This window comes from Ptiloglossa arizonensis, chromosome 9, assembly GCF_051014685.1.
Source record: "Ptiloglossa arizonensis isolate GNS036 chromosome 9, iyPtiAriz1_principal, whole genome shotgun sequence".
Lineage (NCBI taxonomy): Eukaryota > Metazoa > Arthropoda > Insecta > Hymenoptera > Colletidae > Ptiloglossa > Ptiloglossa arizonensis.
The window spans coordinates 20571123-20590875 of NC_135056.1; the positions used below are offsets into that span (position 1 = coordinate 20571123).

The 19753-nt window shown below is 55.7% G+C and overlaps 1 protein-coding gene across 9 annotated transcripts in view; it reads right to left on the reverse strand.

Moving 5' to 3' along the window:
• Nucleotides 1-19420, reverse strand: part of Prosap (SH3 and multiple ankyrin repeat domains prosap) — a 127693-nt gene extending 108273 nt beyond the window's left edge. For all 9 annotated transcript variants that reach the window (XM_076320552.1, XM_076320557.1, XM_076320555.1 and 6 more), the window contains exon 1: nt 19121-19420. The gene's annotated coding sequence lies outside the window, so the exon portion shown is untranslated. The remainder of the gene's footprint in view (nt 1-19120) is intronic.
• Between the last annotated feature and the right edge of the window lie 333 nt (nt 19421-19753).

Here is a 19753-nt window from a genome sequence, read left to right on the forward strand (position 1 = left end):
GTCGTTCTCTCCGCAGAGACGTTCGTCCATCGTTCGTCTCCGCGCGCGCGCGACCGAGAAAGAGGGAAACCGGACCAGAGGGAGAATCTGCAACCCGGGGGGGAGTCACGGCTCGAGGGGGGCGACCAAGATGTCGACCAGGAAAAGTAACAGTAACCTTCTGGTACCGCGCTACCGTGAACTTGCTCGACCTCCCGCAATTAGCGCGATCCTCGACGCAGCGCGGCTCCGATCGAGCTGCCTGCGCGACTTTAATTATTGCACAGAGTAGCTCGCTACTCTCGCAAAGGGGACTCGTAATTTCCTTACGCTGTCCGAGCGCGCGTCCTCGAATTAGTCCGAGTCGAAGCATCCGCGGATCACCGACTACCGTGCCAGCTCGATCTTCCTCCGGCGATGCAAAGTCGAGTGGACCTACCCTTTCACGTTGAGAACGAGGGAGAAGGAACAGCACGAGAAATTCAAAATTCGGATCGGCTGCGACGACTACTCGGAAACGCGTGTCGGGGAATTTTTACAACGCCTCGGTCGTCGAGTCGTCGTCGAGCGGGTAGATCAACCCCGTGGACATCCTCGTTTTTGTCTTCGTTCGAACTGTCGTACATCGCTGCCTCGAAGTTATTCGTTAAAGTTTACTTTTGGGTCGAGTTCGATTTAGGTATTCCAATTGATGTTTCTTTTGTTTCAATTTTCTTTCGAAAATCCATTGGTTCGTTTTCGTTTCACTTTCCGTCCCTAGCCACGAGAAGGCGGACCCTCTTTTTAAAGATATTCTTCTAGCCTTTTCCTTTCATCTTTCTTCGTCCCTCTCTTCCTCTTTCCGTATTTCGGTTTCAAACATCGTCGTAAAGCCCGCTTCTGCTTCCATCGTCGTCAAAGGGGATCGAGAAACGCCGCGAATCCTCCATCGAAATTCCCAAAGCGTAGGAGAGAGGTCGTCGAAGCGAGAACGCAGAGGTTCGTCGCCGGACGGGGCACGTACGGAGCGGATTCGAAGACTCGGGCGCGTTCCTCTTCGTCCTCTTTTTCGACGCGTTGGATTTAGACCGCTTGGACGGGTACCAAGAGTATCGGGATCGATCGGCCACACGGGGACGAGTTCCACGTTCTTGGGAAACGATCGTCCGTTCGCGAACGCGGGACGAACGAACGAGCTCGTTCCGCGACTGCGTAATTGGCCAATCGGTTTTTTGCCACTGCTCGCTAAAAACTTGCGTAAACACCTGTCGTCTAAATATCTCGGCGCGGATAACGGTCCACGGCGCGAGGCACGCCGAGACTTCTCGTTCCGCGATGGAACTCGGCGACGAAAACGCGAGGAAGACGAGCAACGGAAAGAAAACGGGCAATCGCGAGCACGTTGCTCCTCTCGGGACTCTTTCGTTGGAACGACGAGGAGGAAGCGCCCACCGTTGTTCGCGTAACTCGCCGAACGGAAGACGACGACGAAAAGAAAAAGAAAAGAAAAAATAGCAGCCGCCACTGGGGAAAAAAACCGAGCGGTGGCGCGCTTCCTCCGGTTCGTCGTTCGTCGACGCGCGCAGACGCGTCTTTTGTCTCGCGACCAGTTTGTACCGATCTCGGCGACACCACGGGGGGAGCGGAAGCGAAACTCGAGAGAGAGAGAGAGAAAGGAACGCTACGCTGTCGAATCTCGTCCCCTAGAGGACGCGAACTTTTGATCGCGCATCGGAACAATTTCGGGAGCGACGTCGTCGATATTTGCGACGTCGATCGTATTTTTGTACGAAACGAACCAACGCGATCGATCGTTCTCTTCTTTTCTTCCTTTTTTCGAGAAAAGATTATTTTTATCTTGGCTGTTCAGCGTCGATACGTTCGCGAAACGAAGAGGGAACTCGCGCACCGTTTCGGCGATCGGAAAGAGTCGGGCCGAACCGATCGTCGAAGGGGCGTCCACGAGCGCGCGCTCGTCCGCGCCGATTCGTCGAGAAAGTTCACCGACGACACCGCCAATTGGCAATTGCATCGTCTGATAGCATAATGACGGAATGGCCGAACGGATGCGTGCACGCATTTGATGCATCCACGCGGTGCGTTTCGTTCGGGCAAAGTGGTGAATGAACGACGCGGTGCGACGTGTTTGTGCGTGCACGTTGCGGCCGTGTGCTGCCAAACGAGTACGAAGAGATAGCTTTAAACGATAACGCGGCCCGTTCAACGGACAAAATTCCGCGTTGCACGCGTCCTTCGACGGAACCTTTACCTTCCTCGAGGTGTCTCCTCGGTGAAAAATCATCGACGCGCGTTTTCGATCGTTCTCTACGTATAAAGAGTCGGCTCGTGAACGTTCTCGTCGTCGAGTAGGCTCGTGCGCGGTCAACGGTATCGTTTCGTTTTCGTTGGAAAGGTTTCCACGCGTTTACGAGCATCGTCGCGGCGTATAAATCGTCGAGTGACTCTCGATCGTTCGTACGGCCTAGCGGCGAACAACGGTAACGATTTCGGTCGGTGAATCGACCAGCGTAAACAGCGGAATTGCGCAGTTACGAGAGGTTTTTAACACCGGCGCGGGTTTCCGAGCTATCTCGTTTACGTCTTACAATTGATCGCGGCGTGGCGCGGCGCGGCTCGATGAACGAGGGAGCGCGCATCATCGTCGGAATTATTACAACTTCCGGTGAGGTTAAACGAATCTATAGGGAACGCTGCGCGCGCGGAAGCCGTAACTCGTCGCCCTTGCGTCATCGCGACACCGTGCACGTCGCGCGAGCCTCGACCCGTACGAAAACGAGTCGTTTTTCCGTTCCCTCGGAACTTTGCGGACGTCTCTCCTTTATCGGCGGCTACGAGGGAGGGAAAAGGGAACAGGAGGAGAAGAAGGAGGAGGTTTAAAAAAAAACCGAGAATACGATCTCGGCCGCGATCCTTTTACGACTTCCCGCGACTTTCGGTTTCTTACCGGCGCGCAAAAAACCGGGTCGACGAATTCAGCGACTGTTCTCGCACGACCGTGCCGAATTTCGTACGCGCGATGTTCCCCGAAGCGAGGCAAAAGAGTCGGCAAAAAGTAAAGAGCGGACCGGGCGGGGACGTCTCCCGCCGGAATTGCAAACGATCTCACGTATTCTCCTCGAAATTATCCAAAATTCTGACCGCGGGAGATCCCGCAGCGGCGATTGCCCCGCGCGTAACGAGTCTCGAGGAGAGCGAGCTGCCAATTTGGCAGCGTCTTCGGGACGATAAATCAGCCTCGACCGTAGCCGGCGAACCTGCCGAACCGTGTGTATCCGCGTTCTTCGAGCGCTCCGTTACCCAACCATTGTCACGTTGCTCCTACCCGAAAAAGTTCAATTTATTCCGGCGTTTCGCTGCTCGCCGGCAATAACCGTGGAGGAGAGCCCTCGGCTTTTTGGCTCGGGAACGAACGTTTACCGATGCTCGCGCCCGAAACGAGAACCAACCCGCTGCCGCTTTTTCTTTTTTTTTTATACCCGGAACGCTTCCCGGGATTAGGATTCGAGCGGAACCACGCCGACCGGGGAATTCGCGGAGGTACTCGAAACGAACCGTCCTCGATGTTATCGGCTCCTCTTGGCGGAGTACCCCGGTTACTTTTCGGGGTCGCGTACGTAACGTTTCCTCTTCAACGGTAGCCAGGACCGCGGTGCACCTTGGGAGAAAATTTCACCTCGGGATTGCGCGAAAAGAGCGCAGCTTCGCCGTGCAAACTTCTTTCGATCGGCAATCTCGCTACGATCGCTGGACGGCCGTTAAGATCGGGACGCGGATCCATCGAGCCGGAAGAGGCACCGTTTCTCGGGGCGAAAAAAATCGCGAAGCTCCCTCTCCGAATGCGCAACGAGGCTCGAGCGTTGTCCGTTTGGGTTAACGAGCCGCGAAAGTGTAACGAGAGAAAGGGGGTGAAAGGTTCGGGGGAGAAGGTGAAAAACGAGACGGTCGGAGAATACGGGGAGATGTTCCGAAAGTCGGCGAGCGGTTTCGTGCAAGGGCTTCGTTTTCGAAGGTTACCGAACCGGCAAGAATGCGGCCGGCTGACAGCAGAATGGGGATCCAGGAGGATCGATGATCGAGAGACCGCGATTGTTCTTCGCCAAAGACCCGGTCCTCCGGGTTTCTTCCTTTTCGCGGAGGACACAATGCGCGCTGGGAAAAGAGTATTCGAGCCGGCCGGTGCTCGTTAAAACGAATACTCCGCGCTCGATGATAATTAATAAGGCTCGATGAAAGGGTCCCACCGAAAGAACGACGGCTCGAGAGAGGACGCTCGCTCGTTCCTCGATCAACCTTTACCGGTCCCCGCTCCGCTCCGACTCGGGGTAAACGCGAATGATCGCGAACGCGCGTCTACCATTTTTCTCGGAGACGTCGATCCGGTTCGATCGGACGCTCGGCGCCTCTCGACCGCCGCGACCGAATCTACGACGTCTCGCGAGAACGATCGACGAAGGAGAGGGAGAGAGGGAGGATTTACTTTTCGAGGAACGAGCCCCGGACGAGGAAAACAACCAACGCCGGCGTTAACGAGCGATCGAACCGGCGACCAGGCGCGATTAATTTCCACGCGGCTCCTCGCGTTACGTTTAATTAACGCAATCCGCCGCCGGGATCGTTCCGCGGCGTGCTTTACGCTCGCGCGTTACAGAACTCTCCGCTCCACGCCGCGTCCGGAGGATTTTATCGAAATTCTTGGTTCCCTCGCGCCCGACGTCGCGTTCGAACCGACTCTTATCGCTGAAACGCTCCTCGGAGGGGGCTCGAAAACATCGCGAACCGAGATAACCGCCTCTCGAACACAGCAGCCGAGCTTTACCGACTCGAAATTATCCATCGAGGAGGCCAAACGGTGGATATCGTCGAACGCTAATAATTCGCCTGCGATTCTTTTCCCGCGCGGAACGATCGTTTCTCCTCGCTTTTTACCAATCCTTTGATCCTTCTCGCGTGGCGAAATTCGTCCCGAACGATAATATTTCAAATACAGATAGAGAGAGGGCGGACGCACCCCGGTCGAGAAGGGAGAAGATCGACCGAAGGGTTCTTCGGGGGAGGGTTCGAGCACTGGAGGGTCTCGGACGAATTCGTCGCGAAATCGCGGTGCATCCAGCGTTAGGTAAAAATCGTTTGGAAAGCGTCTTCCGTGGTCGCGAAAAGAAGCGGAGAGCTGGGAGCGAAGCCTCGCAGTTTCAATGAAGCTCGAGAGCGCGCGGGCGCGCGAGCGCGAGCGAGTGCGAGCTCGCGAGCCGTGAAAGGCAAATGCGCTCGACGAACGACCGCGAGAGGGAAAGGGGAGCTCCGCTCGTCTTTCTCCTTTCCACCGATCGGCTCGACGCTCCGCTAGAACGAACTAGTTCCGTTCTGGTACACAGAGTCCTACATACACACCGAGAGAGAGTCGTGTCGCGCGAGCGTGAACGCGACTTAAAACCGGTCCCACCCACGCGAGACCGCGCGAGGGTTGCGCCGCGCGCGAAAGAGGCCGAGCGAGCTCGCCGCTACGCGGAGAGGAAACGAAAATATTCTAATTACCGGGGACGTTGTCGCGACGCGGTGCCGTACGAGCGAATCGGCCTCGGCGACGAGTCGATTAACCGAACGCGTGCCGATTACGCGATCGCGAGCCGCGAAAAATTTTATTTCCCGGCCGAGTTTGCTCGTCGCCCCGTCGAACAGCAACGCCCGCGAGGTGATTAATGGAAATCGATGACGGCGACGCGCGGCACCGGCGAACGAGATTTTCCGTTCCTCGCATTTTTCTCCAAGGCCGAGCCCGCGCGATAACATCGAAACACCGAGAGTTTCCACACCGCTCCTCGCCTCGCCTCCTCTCGCCCACGATTTCGATCCGTCGCCGCGTTCCCGTTCGGCGCAATTATTCCCTTAACTCGACGATCCACCCGCGAAACCTTCCCTCTCTGGTTCGACGATCCTCGAGACCGTACTCTCTCGACGCTCTTCGCTTGACTCGGATCGCTCGCGACACTCTAACCGTCGATGGTAAACGCCTTTTCGATCTCTTTCGCGTTTTCCTTCGAGCTCGACGCATCGAGGACACCGACCCGAACGGAGGACGCAACGTCTCTCGCGTACCGTGCGCTCGATCGAACCTACGACTTGCTTTTTTCCACCGACACCGACGTCCTCGACTCGCGAGCGCACCGTTAAACTCGGCCAAACTTCCAACGCGGTACGCGAGCACGGACGCGCAACAACGCTCCTCTCTTTCCCCGCTTCGGATAACCGTACGCGCCGCGCGACCGTCAACGCGAGCTCTCGGTTTTTATCGTTTTCCGGGAAAAACGATCGCGAACCAACCCTCGGTGATCGTGGCTTCGCGTCCAACGGTTCTCCGGGAAAAAATAGCACGCGGAACGACCCGTAGCTTTCGACTCGGCGACGATTTTACGAACGACGTCGGAGCGCGTCGAGGGACTCGGGATCGAGAGACCGTTTCCGATACTCGACCGAGTCGTTCTCGGTGACGATCGCGAGGGCGAAACTGGGCCGAGGCATACGCCGATATTCGATCGAGAGCGACCTATTCTCGGTGGGTTTCGCGCGTGGCTTCGATCTCTTCCCCTCGCGAATAGGGGAGAAACGGTTCCGCGTGGGAAACGACGCCTCGTACGCCACCAGTAGTTTCCCTTCGAGGAAGGGATTCCGTACGGTTCGCGTATCGACCGCGACTCGATGGATACGTTCCTCGATGGCATTTGTACGCGAACGGACGAGCGGTGAGCAAACGCGTCGACGGAGGCGTTGAAAGAGTTGGGAAAAATACGAAGCGTATCGCGAGTCGGTCGAGAGACGGCTTCGCGGTGCGTACGGGAGAAGCCGTACGCGGTATCGATGGAAATTCGTTGCTCGGTTTCCTCGACTCGAGCCGACACCGGTGATCGAATCGACTCGTTCGAACGAGCGTTCCGCGCATCGACGAAAATTTCTCGAAAATTTGGGACTCGTTCGTGCGTACGCGCAGGCTTTCAGCGAGATACGGTTCGCGCGCGGTGTCCATCGCGCAAACTCACCCTCCCGATGCTTCGCGGATCGACGGTTCCGATTTTGGCGCAATTCGAGGGGCGATCGAGCGCGTTGTCGACGCTTTTATCCTCGACGAGACTCGATCGCGCGCAAAGAACGTTCCTCGCGCGACCCTATAGGCTGCGCGGACTCGAACGAGAGTACGAGCGTTTCGCCGAACGAGGACGATACTTTCTCCGTCGCGGACGAGAAAACCGCGGAAGCTCCGAACGACCTAAAAGTCGTTCTCGCGCGCGCGCCCACGTTCGAATCTAACCGCGCGTGGACGTCGTTCCGTCGGAAGCGAAGATTTACGTCGCTCGCGCCGAGAGCTTAGATTCGACCGCGGCTCGACCGGCTACGAACCGCGGCTCGCAGTTTCCAGCGAAATCCGAAGCTTCCTTTAGGGACCAACTTCGACCGAACTTACCCAGAAATTTGCATTTAAATGCGCGAACCTTCCCCGCGAGCTCGAATTCCGTTAATTCTATCGCGCGGTTCCATCCGAGCGGAAACTCCCGATAGTTATCGTTGCTCCACCGAATCCGTTTCCGACGAAACGGAACGTTTTCCAGCGAGGCCGGCTCGCGCGGATAAAACACGCTCGGCCTTCGAGCGTTTCCTTGGATACCGCGAGATTACCCCTTTTGCCCGCGAGCTTTTCGCGCTAACGTCCAAAGGATCGATACCTTCCACCGAATAGCGTTCAACCGCTAACGCGGCCGAAATTCGGTGAACCGCGATCCAGCCGAAGAAACGGTTCCACCGTTTCGTAGGTTCGGGCGCGAGAAACGATAAACGGTGGCGCGAACGAACGAGACTCGAGAGAAACGGGGGTTGGAAAAGTTCGAGAAATCGACCAGTCGGTAACCAGTTTGCTCGAGCCGCGTTTAAAAATTTAAATAGGATTAGAAGGGAAGTGGACACGGTTTGCGGGGTTAACCGACCCTATGCATATTCTATTTACGGGTTCGTTAGCGCGTTCGGTTTCGCGAAGCTGCGTCCTCGAGAACTCGAGCGCTCTCCTCGAAGCAGGTGCGCGCGATCCTATCGGATTATTAGCGAGAGGGTTGCGCGATTTGCTTCTTCGTTGGTGAATTCGATCGAGAAAACGAGCACGGTAATTGTTTCTCGCTGTTCGAAACGTGGCCAGCTACGAGACCGTTCGAACGGGTAACCGATTCCGTCGATCCTCGAATTCGGCCCGGAAATTCTCTCTCGATAGATGGGTACCCTCGGATTCGAGAATCGTGAGTTTTTCGATTCGATCGTGAAATATCTTTCTCGACGGATAGAGAGAGGTCTCTCGGTGGTTCTCGCGCGTAAACAACGGTTCGATCGAAAGCCGCGTTCCCGCGTCCATCGGAGCGACTCGAAAATCGGTGGTACGAATCGTCGACGAATCGAAACGAAACGGACCGTGGGTAAGAGGAGAAGTAAAGTCTCGAAGCGGCTCGTTTCGATCTTGTTTAGGCAACGCCGGCATAAACAGCGCGGAGAGGAGCCAGGGCCCAATGGGCATCGGGTCCGGTGATTTATTCAGGGTTATTGTCCCGCGCGGGGTTTTTGTCCTGCGTGGACCGGGGCGTATGCACCGGGGACCGTGGAGAGACGCATCCGAAACGGCAAGAACGCACTCGGACCGGTGGACGCGCGGCATTACTCACCGGGGCCCGGGGCCCGGGTTCCTTCGCCTTTTTCTACGGCCCGAACGTGCCCCGGGTGCATTGACATCGCGGTATCGACGTAATTCTCGGTACGACGCTTCCGTATCGGTCTTACGTTTTCATTATAGGCTTACGGACAACTTGTTACGCGAGTCGGGGATTTATAAAATACTACGCCGCGCGGTACCGGGTGTCGCGCGACCGCCGCCGAGTCGTCGAACGGGCTCGCGCCCGACGACCATTGCGAACCACTAACCGTTTTAACAGCGAAAATACTCGGAACACGAGCAACGCGAACGTTCTCCTTCTCGTTCTCGTTCTCTGGTAAACGCTGCTCGAAAGACATACGTTTATCGATGCACCGAAAATATACGTTCGCGTCGACGAACGATACAATTTCAACGCGTTGCGAAAAGCTTTCTCGAGCGAAACTTTCTCCGCTGGAACTTGGAACTAGAGTCAAGAGTCCCCTTAGAAACTGCGATCGATTTGAAAATTATCGTTCGCGGGATTTCTCGGAAAGGAGGCAGTCTCGGCCGCGTTTTCAAGAATTCTGGACAAAATTTGGAAAGTTACAGCTCGCGCGTGCACGGTACGTCGAATCGAGGGTCTCTTCTTTCGCCGAGTCCGTTTCGCTGGATATATTTCCCCCCGGAGAGCGACGTAATATTTTCGGGACCGGTCGACGGTCTCTTCGCACCCTCTGGATCGAAAAATATCGTTCAACGGAGGAGTCGTTCCGTCGTCGCCTCGCGTCACGGAAAAAGTCGGACCGCTCGCTAGGGTGCATCGTACGCATCATCGAGCATCCGCGAACAGGGGTCTCGTGGTATATAGGGTGGAAGGAAATAACGGCGAGGTCCGTTGGTGTCAAAGAGCTCGGGAGTATCGAGAGCGTGAACAAAAAAGAAAGTAGTCCGCGAGCCGCGCATCGGGGCCCGCCCGGATGGAAAAGTTGGCGACGCGCGGGGGTCCGCGTCGCGGAAATCGGAAAAAGTCGAGCGGAGGGTCGCGATAGCGGCGGGAAATTGGAAAAAATTCGCGGATCGCGTCGATTCTCGTTCGCAGGTGGCACTCGAGGGGAGAACCGCGCCTCGACTTTTGCTCCCTCGGGGGCGCGAAAGCTTTCACGAGCGCAGCGGAGAGATCGAAGGGAAAGAAGGAAACGCTCGAGAGAAAGCGTCGAGGGGCGGAGAATTGTTTTCGAATCGTCGCGAGAAAAGAAGGAAAAGCGCGGCATTCTTCGGTATTGATCTCCCTTTCCTCCCTTTCCGTGGATGCTCCCGTAGGATAGGGGGTGACCGTCGAGCGCTCGGCAAGGGAAACACTGGAGCCCAAAGGGGGAACGAAGAAGGAGGGAGAGAAGGAAGCTTGTTTATGCCGGCCCTCGGCCCTCGGCCCCGGCACCGGCACCGGCACCGGCACCGGCCCCGTCCCGGTCCCCGACCATGCCGCGACCGAACCACCGGGGCGTCGTAAATTATACTCGAAAATCGTCCAACGACCCCACGGAGACGCCGCGACGGAGATCCCGGGAGAGGAGAACGCAATTTGGCCAACTGCTCCCTACCCCGAATCACCGACCGACTCGACGGAATATCGTTCGTCGATCGGAAGTCCGCGATTCGTCTCGTCGATTACGCGCCGATCGATTTCACGGCTTCTCTCGGCGCGCCCTTTGTCGTCACGGACCGCGTCGCGATTCCCGATACGATCGAACAGGGGACGGAAGGGGCCCCGGAGACCCCGGAGACCCCGGAGACCCCGGGACGCGGAATAAATTTTCTTTCGATTCGTCGAACGAAAGCGAGAGCGGCTCGTTCCTTCGAATCGAAGAGGCGATCTCTCGCGTAAAAAACGAGGGCAAGCTCCGCTCGGGAGCATATCGCGCTCGCGTTGCAAAACGGAGGAAAAGGATCGTGCTCGGAGAAACAATGGCAATTACGCGTCGAACGGGACGCGACAAGATGCTTTCGCCGGACGAACATCGCGACCAAGAGATACCATCTGCGGTCCGTGGCTCGCTCGCTCGCTTGCTCGCGTCGTGAACCGTTCGTTGAACGCGAGACGATTCAAGCCGGTGTTCACCGCGCGACGTCGACTTTCGATTCTTTCGCGTACGCGCGGAAAGATTCGGGACTCGCGTTCCTCCGATCGATCGAGACGCGGATAACGATTCGCCATCGGCGAAAATTACGCCGACTGGTTCCTCCTCGCGGCGAAGAGGAGCCGAATCGACCCTCGTCGATCGCCGCGAGGAAGACAAGAAACCGTGGGCGAAAGGAGAATCCAAAGGTCGAGCGCGTTTCTCCGCGAAAGAGACCCCCGCCCTCGTCGGGTGCATTACGCGATCTCGTTTCCAGGGTAGTGTCTCGGCGAATTAACTCTCGAGAAACTCCGAGCACAAAGGCTCGGGTGTCGAGAGAAGGGCCACGGGACGAGGAGCGGGACGCAAACCCGAGAGGAACGCGACGGAAGTTACGGCGAGCGAAAGGAAGCGAAAGACGATGGGCACGCGGAGGGTGGAAAATCCTGGGTGGAACGACGTCGGTGGCGGCGCCTATATTGATTTTGGGCCGTCGACGGGGCGCACGGGCCGAGGGCGTAGGAGGACCGCGTCGATGGGTGCCGCGACACCGCGACGCGACGCGTCGCGCCGCGCCGCGCCGAGCCGAGCCGAGACGAGCGACGAACACGCCTCCAAGACCGATGCACTCCGGACGACCGATCCGCGAACGATCCTCTTACCGGCGCGACCCTGCTCCGAATTTCAACGGATTAATAGCGACGCGCGACGAGACGCGACGCGACGCGACGCGACCTTGCTCCTTTACGGAAATTACCGGATTTCTCCGCATCCGGTGTCGAATTGCCGCTCGCTTTGCCGCGTTCGAGCTCCATTCGTCGAGGATCCGTGTACCTCCTGAAACGTACAGAAGAGGGAAACCGAGAAGGGAAAACGAAATTCCTTTTTCGAAACGCTTGACGCGATAACAACGACGCGCACTCACTGCGCCAAGATCGCGCGTTCTAAAATACAACAACATCGCGGGAGAAAGGAAGGAACTGCAAAGAAAAGGAAAGTTCTATTTTTAACGCGGCGGATACAATTATCGCGATATTAATAACGCGTACTCGGGGCAAGATCGTTTGCGTCGCGAGGCGCGGTATCGAAGAGAGAAAGGAAAAACGAGAGAAAAGGAAAGTGTCGTTTTTGATACGTTGGATAATCGTAACGGTATCGGTAACGCGTACCGATTGCGCGGAAGATCGCGCACGCGGTCTCGCGAGAAGAAAAGGAAAGTCGAGGCGCGCTTTGGATCGCCATCGGCGCGAACCGAGCATCGACGAGCCGTTATCGACGCGTTTCGAGACGCCCCGGAAGACGATCCGGTTGCGGAAAATCGACGAATCGACGATGGACGCGGACGGTGCGGTTTTCGGCGGGTTTCGAGTTAATCGCGCGGTTCTCGGACGACGAGCGATTATGAAAATCGAGAATCGTCCGCGGAGGTTAACCGCGCCGAGAACCGGTGTCGTTCGAGCCGAGGAGCGGTAACTCGCGCGTACGCGCGTTCGTCCCCGCGTCGTACGCGACCGCGGTGCAATAAAGACGCGTTATTATCGTTGTCGTATTACGCGCCGAAGCGTTTCCCCGTCGACGAACGCCACTTTCGACGACGAAATCGCATCCCGTGGAACGTTTCGTCGGCGAATACGCGCGGACCGGTGCCTCGTCCCGGGAACGAAGTCGATTAATTTTAAAGACGACGGGGGGTTCGTCGAGCCTCGCCTCGACGCCATTCACGACGCGCCTTTGTCGCGTGTCGCGTTATTGTTTACGAGCAATTTCGCAGGACAACGAGTAAAAGATGTACGCGAACGAGCGGACCGGAGGACAGCGCACCCTTCTCTACGAGGGTGAAACGACGAATCTTTTACCCCTTTTGACAGCGAACGACAAACATCGAGAGGAACGTCCAACGATCGAAAACGACGTCGACCGTTTTCTTTTCTTCTTCTATTCTTTTCTTTCTTTTCCCCTGCAGCCGCGCCGCGGATCGAGCGGAAAACGTTCCCGAACGGGTCGATAATCGACACCGGAAGAAACGCGTACGCGCTTATTTTTAGCCAACAGCCGCGATAAGCTAGCCTATGGCGGACCGTCGTGGAAGCGGTTTCGTTCCTTCTCGGCGACGACTTTTCTTCGCTTTTCGCGCCGACGAACAAGCGACACCTGCTTCGACGACGCGATTGATATCCCACGAGCAAACGAGTCGATCCGATGCCCCGACCGGGACCACCGGAATTGGAAAATTGCGTAACCGTGCTTCGTCGACGACGCGAGTCGTTTCTACGACCGCCGAGACATCGAGACGACCGACGAGGAACGAGTCTTCGACGATTTCATCTCGCGCCGATTTTTTCAACCGTCTCTTCCATCGATTGGTCGACGACGACTACGATACTTTCGGCACATACCGATCCATCGAGCATTTTCACGGTTATCCGTCAAAGATCGTCACTCTGTCGAATTTTTACAGAAATCGTTTCAATCTCCAAAAAGGACAACTGTCGTTTCGCGCAATCGTTCCTCGAGAACGCGGAACGTTAACCAAGCGGAAGGGAAGATTATTTCCAAGAACGGAACGCGCGAAACGTCGATAGAAGATCGCAACCAGACCACAGAAGAGCAGTGTCGTTCCAATTTTGAAAATACCGGCTATTATCGTCCGAGAGTATACCGAAATTAAAATTGCACGGTGACCGGCGATAGAAGCGGATCTTCTCCGTTGTCTAAAAATAATCGTCATCGATTCGACGAGGGGACCACCGCGGCACACCGTGGGAGAAAAATTTTCGTTTCTTCTACGGTGGAATCGACGATCGCGCTATCGATCGTTAGCCGTGAATGGGAAACGCTACGAAAAAAAGTCGAGTCGCCTCGCTATCGCGTTTAACCCGCGCGTTATCAATGGGCATAATTGTCGGAGATAACGCGGCTCGCTCGAAGCATCCTTGAGGCGCGGCGCGATAAATCATCCCAACGTACACGCAGCGGCGTGTCGTTCGTTCGTACAAATACCGGCGCACCGGCGCACCGGCGTCGTCGCTTTATCTTGGCGCGCATCTGGATTATGACATACAACGCGCGTCTCTTTACGGCCGCTTAACGACACCGACAAGTGCGATCGAGGGACCCGATCCAGCCCTCCCCGACACCTACCGACCTTTCGCGAAATTTCATTCGCGTTTATCGGAGAACCGAGCTCGCCGACCGAATTAATCCCCTTCGACGTCGAATCGACCGCGCGACTTACTTTTCAACGTTTCCGAGCGTAAAACTCAAAGAGCGAAAAAACGCAACGAGCTCGGGTACCTGGAATTTTCTTCGACTCGAGCATCTAGAATAACATTGTTACCGGCTCGAGTATACTCGAGTGGAGAGCTTGATACTTTGCGCGCAATCTCTACCAAACACCTTCTCGGTGTATTTTGCGAAATTTACTCGTTTCTTCGAGTCGCGAAAGGAATCAAGAGCAACGCTCCGCACGTGTCGTGAGATTCGGAATCGATCACGATAACGCGATAAAAGTAAGACTGTGCTTTTGCTAACGAATCTCTCGGCTGGCGGAATCGAAACCGGTGGACGCGACAAAGTCGAGAAAGTGGAGGTCCGCGCGCAATCTCTCGCGAGCGATGCAACCCTCGATGCACGTATTTCGATCGGCAGGACGGCTCGAGCCATTCCCCAAATTGGGTCGTCCAATTCCGAGTCGACACCGGGTCGTAAAATATTGCACGGTCTCCGCGCCCCGTCCCGCTTCTCGGAGGAAATCGAAACGATTTCGACGTCTGACCCGTCGAGGCTGGAGCGGACGCGAGGAAATTGTTGCTTCGTCGAAAGCTTCCGGAAAAGCTTACGAGCGTTACCGAGGCGCGGAAATGGAAACGATCGCGCGTCCGCGTCCCGGTAGATAGCGAGCAACCAGACGAGGAGACGTTTATCTAAATTGCGTCCCATTGTTCCATTTGCGTCGGAGCACGCGACAAATTGCGGGGAGGGGCGTACGTCCTTGGTCGAAAAAAAAGAAAGAAGGAAAAAAAAAAAGAAAAAGAAGAAACCGTAATTCCGCGAGGCGATTGCGCGAGCCGCGTTCTCTCGCGACAGCGACGAGCGCGCGAGGAAAAAAACGAAACGCGAAACGCGTCTCGTCTTTCTTCGTTCTCGACCGGTGAGAACTACGCGAGCGTTCGTCGATCCAACCGACCGAGAAAAACCGACCAACGAGGAAAAAGGAACGTTGAATTTTCGCAGAAACCGATCGTCCCTCGTTTCTTTTTCGTCGGGTCGATCGATCGTTCGGAATCGAACGCTCTTTGAAACGCGACCGATCGAATCTCCGAGCTTACGTAACTCCTCGCCGATACGTTTCGTTTCGTCGGAATCTTCGTTCAGCAGCCGCGTTAAACGCGCAGAGGGACGAGAATCGGCCGCGAGGACGGCTGCCTCGTGGTCGTTTTCGGTGTTAAATAATTTTCATATCGTTGTCGCGCGTTCAAGAATCCAAAGTCTCTCGGATTTTGCATCGCGCGCGGGGCGTCGTCTACTCGGGGATGGATCGACGTCGCGATGGAACGTCGAGGCTACGGTGCGCGTTCGGGTGCAGCCACGAGGTTTCGTCATCTTCGACTCGCGAGTTCGCCGGTTTACTACGGTGAACGCGACCTACGTCGTGGAAACGTAAACACATCGGGCCGGAGAACGAGGAAACGAGCGAGACCGAGAGACAGAGACGTCTCTTATCTGTTCCGACGCAGGCGAAAACACGCGTAGCGTTTGCCTCGCACCTGTGTGTATTTCATCGAGATACTAACGAGATCGCGCCCGCGGAAACCCTCTCGATGCCCGTACACGTCCCCCCCCCGTCCCTACCTTCCCGCTCGTGAAATACGACCGCTCGTGCCGGAATTCAACCGCGTGGATCTCGCTGAAATTCTAAATAGACACGACACGACAGCGCGCGCGCATGACTCGAATTTACCGAGCCAGAGTCGACGAACTTCCGCGGAGAGCGTTTTACCCACCGAGACGGAGATGCCTTTTCTTCCGTTAATGGACGACCAACGATGGAAATCCAACGCGAAGATTCCTACTATGGTTCGACGCCGAATATAATTTCGCCTACTCGTCGAGTGGCCCGTGGATCGAAGGTCGCCGGTCGTTCGATCGTTCCCCCGTTACGACGCCTCGCGTCGAGAGAGATCGCGCGCGTTAAAGGGGAAAAGAAATAATACCGTGCCGGGGGGAGAAAGTGGAAGTGCTCGTTCGGTGAATAAACGAATCGCGGGTAACGCAATAACCTAACGTAATAAGAGCGCTGCGAAAGAACAAAGAATACAACGGGCGAGGGAAGAGAATATACGAGTAAACAGCGAGGAGACTCGTCGCGGAGCGAATCGAATAAAATAGCGGAAAGTTCGGGTTACGGTGGACCGGTGGAGAAACCGGTGCCTGGTACCAACAACGGTTATCCGGATCAAAATTTACCCTCGGAATTGCACCGTTCGGTGCAACCCCGTCGGCGTAAAACGGATTCTCGACGAGGAAAGTGGAACGTTCGCCAATTTTCTTTCCGTCGGTTCGATCGAGCCGACGAGTCTTCGGCGAACGCAACGCGGTTCTTTCGACTTTCGTCGTTTTCCTTCCTTCTCCGTTTCCACGTTCGCGGAACCCCCTAATCGTTTCGAACAACGCGGTACGCATCGCGGGTCGATCCCCGACGCACAACTTGTTCGCGCTTCTAGCGGTACGAATCGTACGCGCGTGAACGTTCGCGCTTACCCGCGATAAATGTTACTCGTTTTTTTGGAGGGTCGTCGTTCTCGTTTCGACGTTATCTACTCGAACACGCGCGCCCGTTCGAGGTTCGAGCGTAATTGCGTTCTTCACCGGTTTAAACGGGACGAGAGACCTCGACGAGCCCTCTCTCTCTCTCCTTTTCGTTTCACGACCGTTGACGCGAGAGAAAATACCAAGCTTCGAAAACAATCTCGCGTATCGCTCTTGTTCGCGCCCACCTTGAACACCGCTCGATTATCCGGCGCCCTTACTTCGATAGCCTATCCGTTATCGCGCGTACGTCGCGCGTTTCTTCGATCTACGTCTCAGAAATTGGATCGTTCCGCCTCGGCGACAATCCTAATCTCTCGCTACCGCGATTACGATTAACGGATATCGAGGAACGCGAAATCTCGACGAACGTTCGTCGTGATTTTCCTACGCTGTCCACCGGGATTGTTTTCCAGCGATATCGAAGCGCGCTCGAAATCAATTTTTACCGATAAACTACTGCAACTCGGAGCGCACCTATATGGAACGCCAGACTTCGACTTCGAATAAAAGTCCTCCCGAGATGGAAGCACGCGTTTATCGTCGCTTCTACGCGCGAAAATGTAAACGAAGAAAGTTGCCGCGAATTAAATTTTCCTCCATCGAACGAACGTCAGCCGAGGTATCGACTCCTTCCTTTGGACCTCGATACCCCTACCGAATCACCGAGTCTCGTTCGTACGCGCGTATCGGAGAATACGAAACGATTCATTCGTCCGTTCGAGAATTTTTCGATCGGTACTCGCGACGAGAGATTCCTTCGAGTTCGAAAAATGTAGAAACTTCGCTTCGTTTATCGGAAGGGCGTGGAAAAAAGAAGAACGTGTCTCTCGGTTGGAGCGTAGCACCGCGATCAGCCTTCGACGACGTTACGTAAGTAAGGTAAACACTTACGTGCGCGAAAACCTGTTGTCCGACACGACCGGGGAAAACGTTACACACGTGCCAACTTACGGCGAAAAATCGCTCGGAAAGTACGCGAACCGAGCGATCGATAATCGCGGGACGAACGCGGATCTATCGAATTTTACATCGTTTTATTTTACTTCGTTGCCTCGACCTTCCTCGTAAATATCACCGTGTCCGCGACCGTGCTCGTTCTTAGACTTTTTATCCCGTAACTGTATCGTAAACCGTAACGATCTTCGAAACACCTTTCTCTCGAGGCAAAATTTTGGCCGATCTCTCGAGCGGAACCGACGTGTCCGCGTCGCGACGTCGAAACCCTTTAGTTCTCCCACTAGAGAACGGTTTCTTCCCCCCGAAAACGAAACTCGAGCAGACTCGCGATAAAACCTCGCGGCCCGAGCGGAGCGTGTTTGCTTTAAAATAAATCGCAATAAAGGGGTTAACTGCGCCGGATGACTCGCGACGAGAAACTGGAACGAAGCTTCTTCTCTGGTCCACGCGCGAACGAAACTACGAACGACGAATGCGAGAACGTATCGACGCCGACTGCATATTTTCGTCGGCGTGTTTCTAGAAAAACGTGCGCCGGTCGAGTTACGCGCTCGCGGGACCAGTCATTTGTTTACCAACGAGGTACCCTTGGCCGAAAAAGATGACGCGTTCGAAACGGACCGAGAATTCCACCGTTCCTCGAAAAACGTTCGAGCGTGCGCGAGCGTTTCTCGAATACCATCGCGGGCTATCGATTTCCGTCGTTCCGTCTCGCGCGATCATTTTTTCGATTCAAATATACAAAGTCGATCGTCGTTCGATATCGTTCTCCGATCGTAGTCTCGTTTCCGCGACGTCCTCGATCACCTCGTCGTCGAACGCGCACCGCCAACGTATAATCGTTATTTTTACCTTCGTTTCGACCCCGTTCGACCGTTCCGATCGACCATCTCCCGCAAAAACACCGTTCGACGATCGAAAGTGAATCGCGACGCATCGATCGCTGCCAACTACGGCACCGGTTTTTAATTATGCGACCACTATTTGCTTCGTCGACGCTCCGGTCCGTTCGACGCCGCGTTCCACGACCACCGGGAATCGAACGGAATCGCAACGACGATGCGACGACGAAACCAGCTAGGTTCGAGCTACGACGAACCGCTCGCGAACGTTCGGCGTGCTCCGAATCGATTCGACGACCACGCTCTCTCCGAGTTTGCTCCGCGCACGGAGGAGAAATATTTACGATACACCGGCGAGAGAGGAAAACTCCCGACGAAGTACGGGCGATGAGAAAAAAATTTTCGTCCCGGAGGAAAAATTGATACGCGGCGAGAGAAGCGAGAGCGACGAACGCTTCGGAACGCCGAGAGACTTCTACGTTATCGACTCTAGTCGGTGCGCTATTTACGAAAGAAGGAAACGATGCGTCGATCGAATCCGGTGCCATCGACGCCTCGTCGTGTTTACGAGCCGTACGATCGAACGACGCGAATCGTTCCCAGGAGAAAGAGAGCGAGAGAAAGAGAGAGACACGGAGAGAGGGAGAGAACGAGACGGAACGAGACGGAACGAGACGGAACGAGACGGAACGAGAGAGAACGAGAGAGAGAGGGAAGGGCCGAGACGGAGAGAGAAAGAGAGAGAGAGTACTCACCACTCGACGAGGAAAACGACGTTCGGCGTAATATTCGTCCCGGGGATCGGTAGGAACGCGCGACTTGCGCTTCTTTCGCTGCTCTCCCGCTCCGAGTGTCTCCTCACGATCGATCAAGTTCGATGACACTGTGATTACGTCGGTTGGTACGGTCGCACTTGCACTCCCGCGGTAGAATAACACTGTACGGCACGAGCGACGACGATCGACACCCCTTCTCGTTTTCGCGCCGAGGCGCGTGTTTGACGTGTGGTATACCACGAACGAGCAACGACAACGACCACGTCTTAACGGCCTGAACTCGCGCTCGCGACTACCCGGAGTCTCGAAAGTCGCGACCGCAGCGCCGCGCCGTGGAAGCCGACCGAAACGCTCCGGCACGAAATTTCGCTACGGTCGCGTTGTCGCGCAACGTCCCCCACGGTGCGCGAATCGCCTCGCGATTGCGAGCAAATTTCTTCGATTTTCAGTCGTTTCGCTCCTCTTCGGTCCGTACGCGTACGAGAAACCGAACGAATCCGCAACGATCCGACGATTACGCGTTCCGTTAGCTACGCCGGAATCGCCGCGATTCTCGCGTTCTTTTGCGCAGTCGTTGGTCTATGCGGTGAAATTGAACGACGAGGCGCGTTT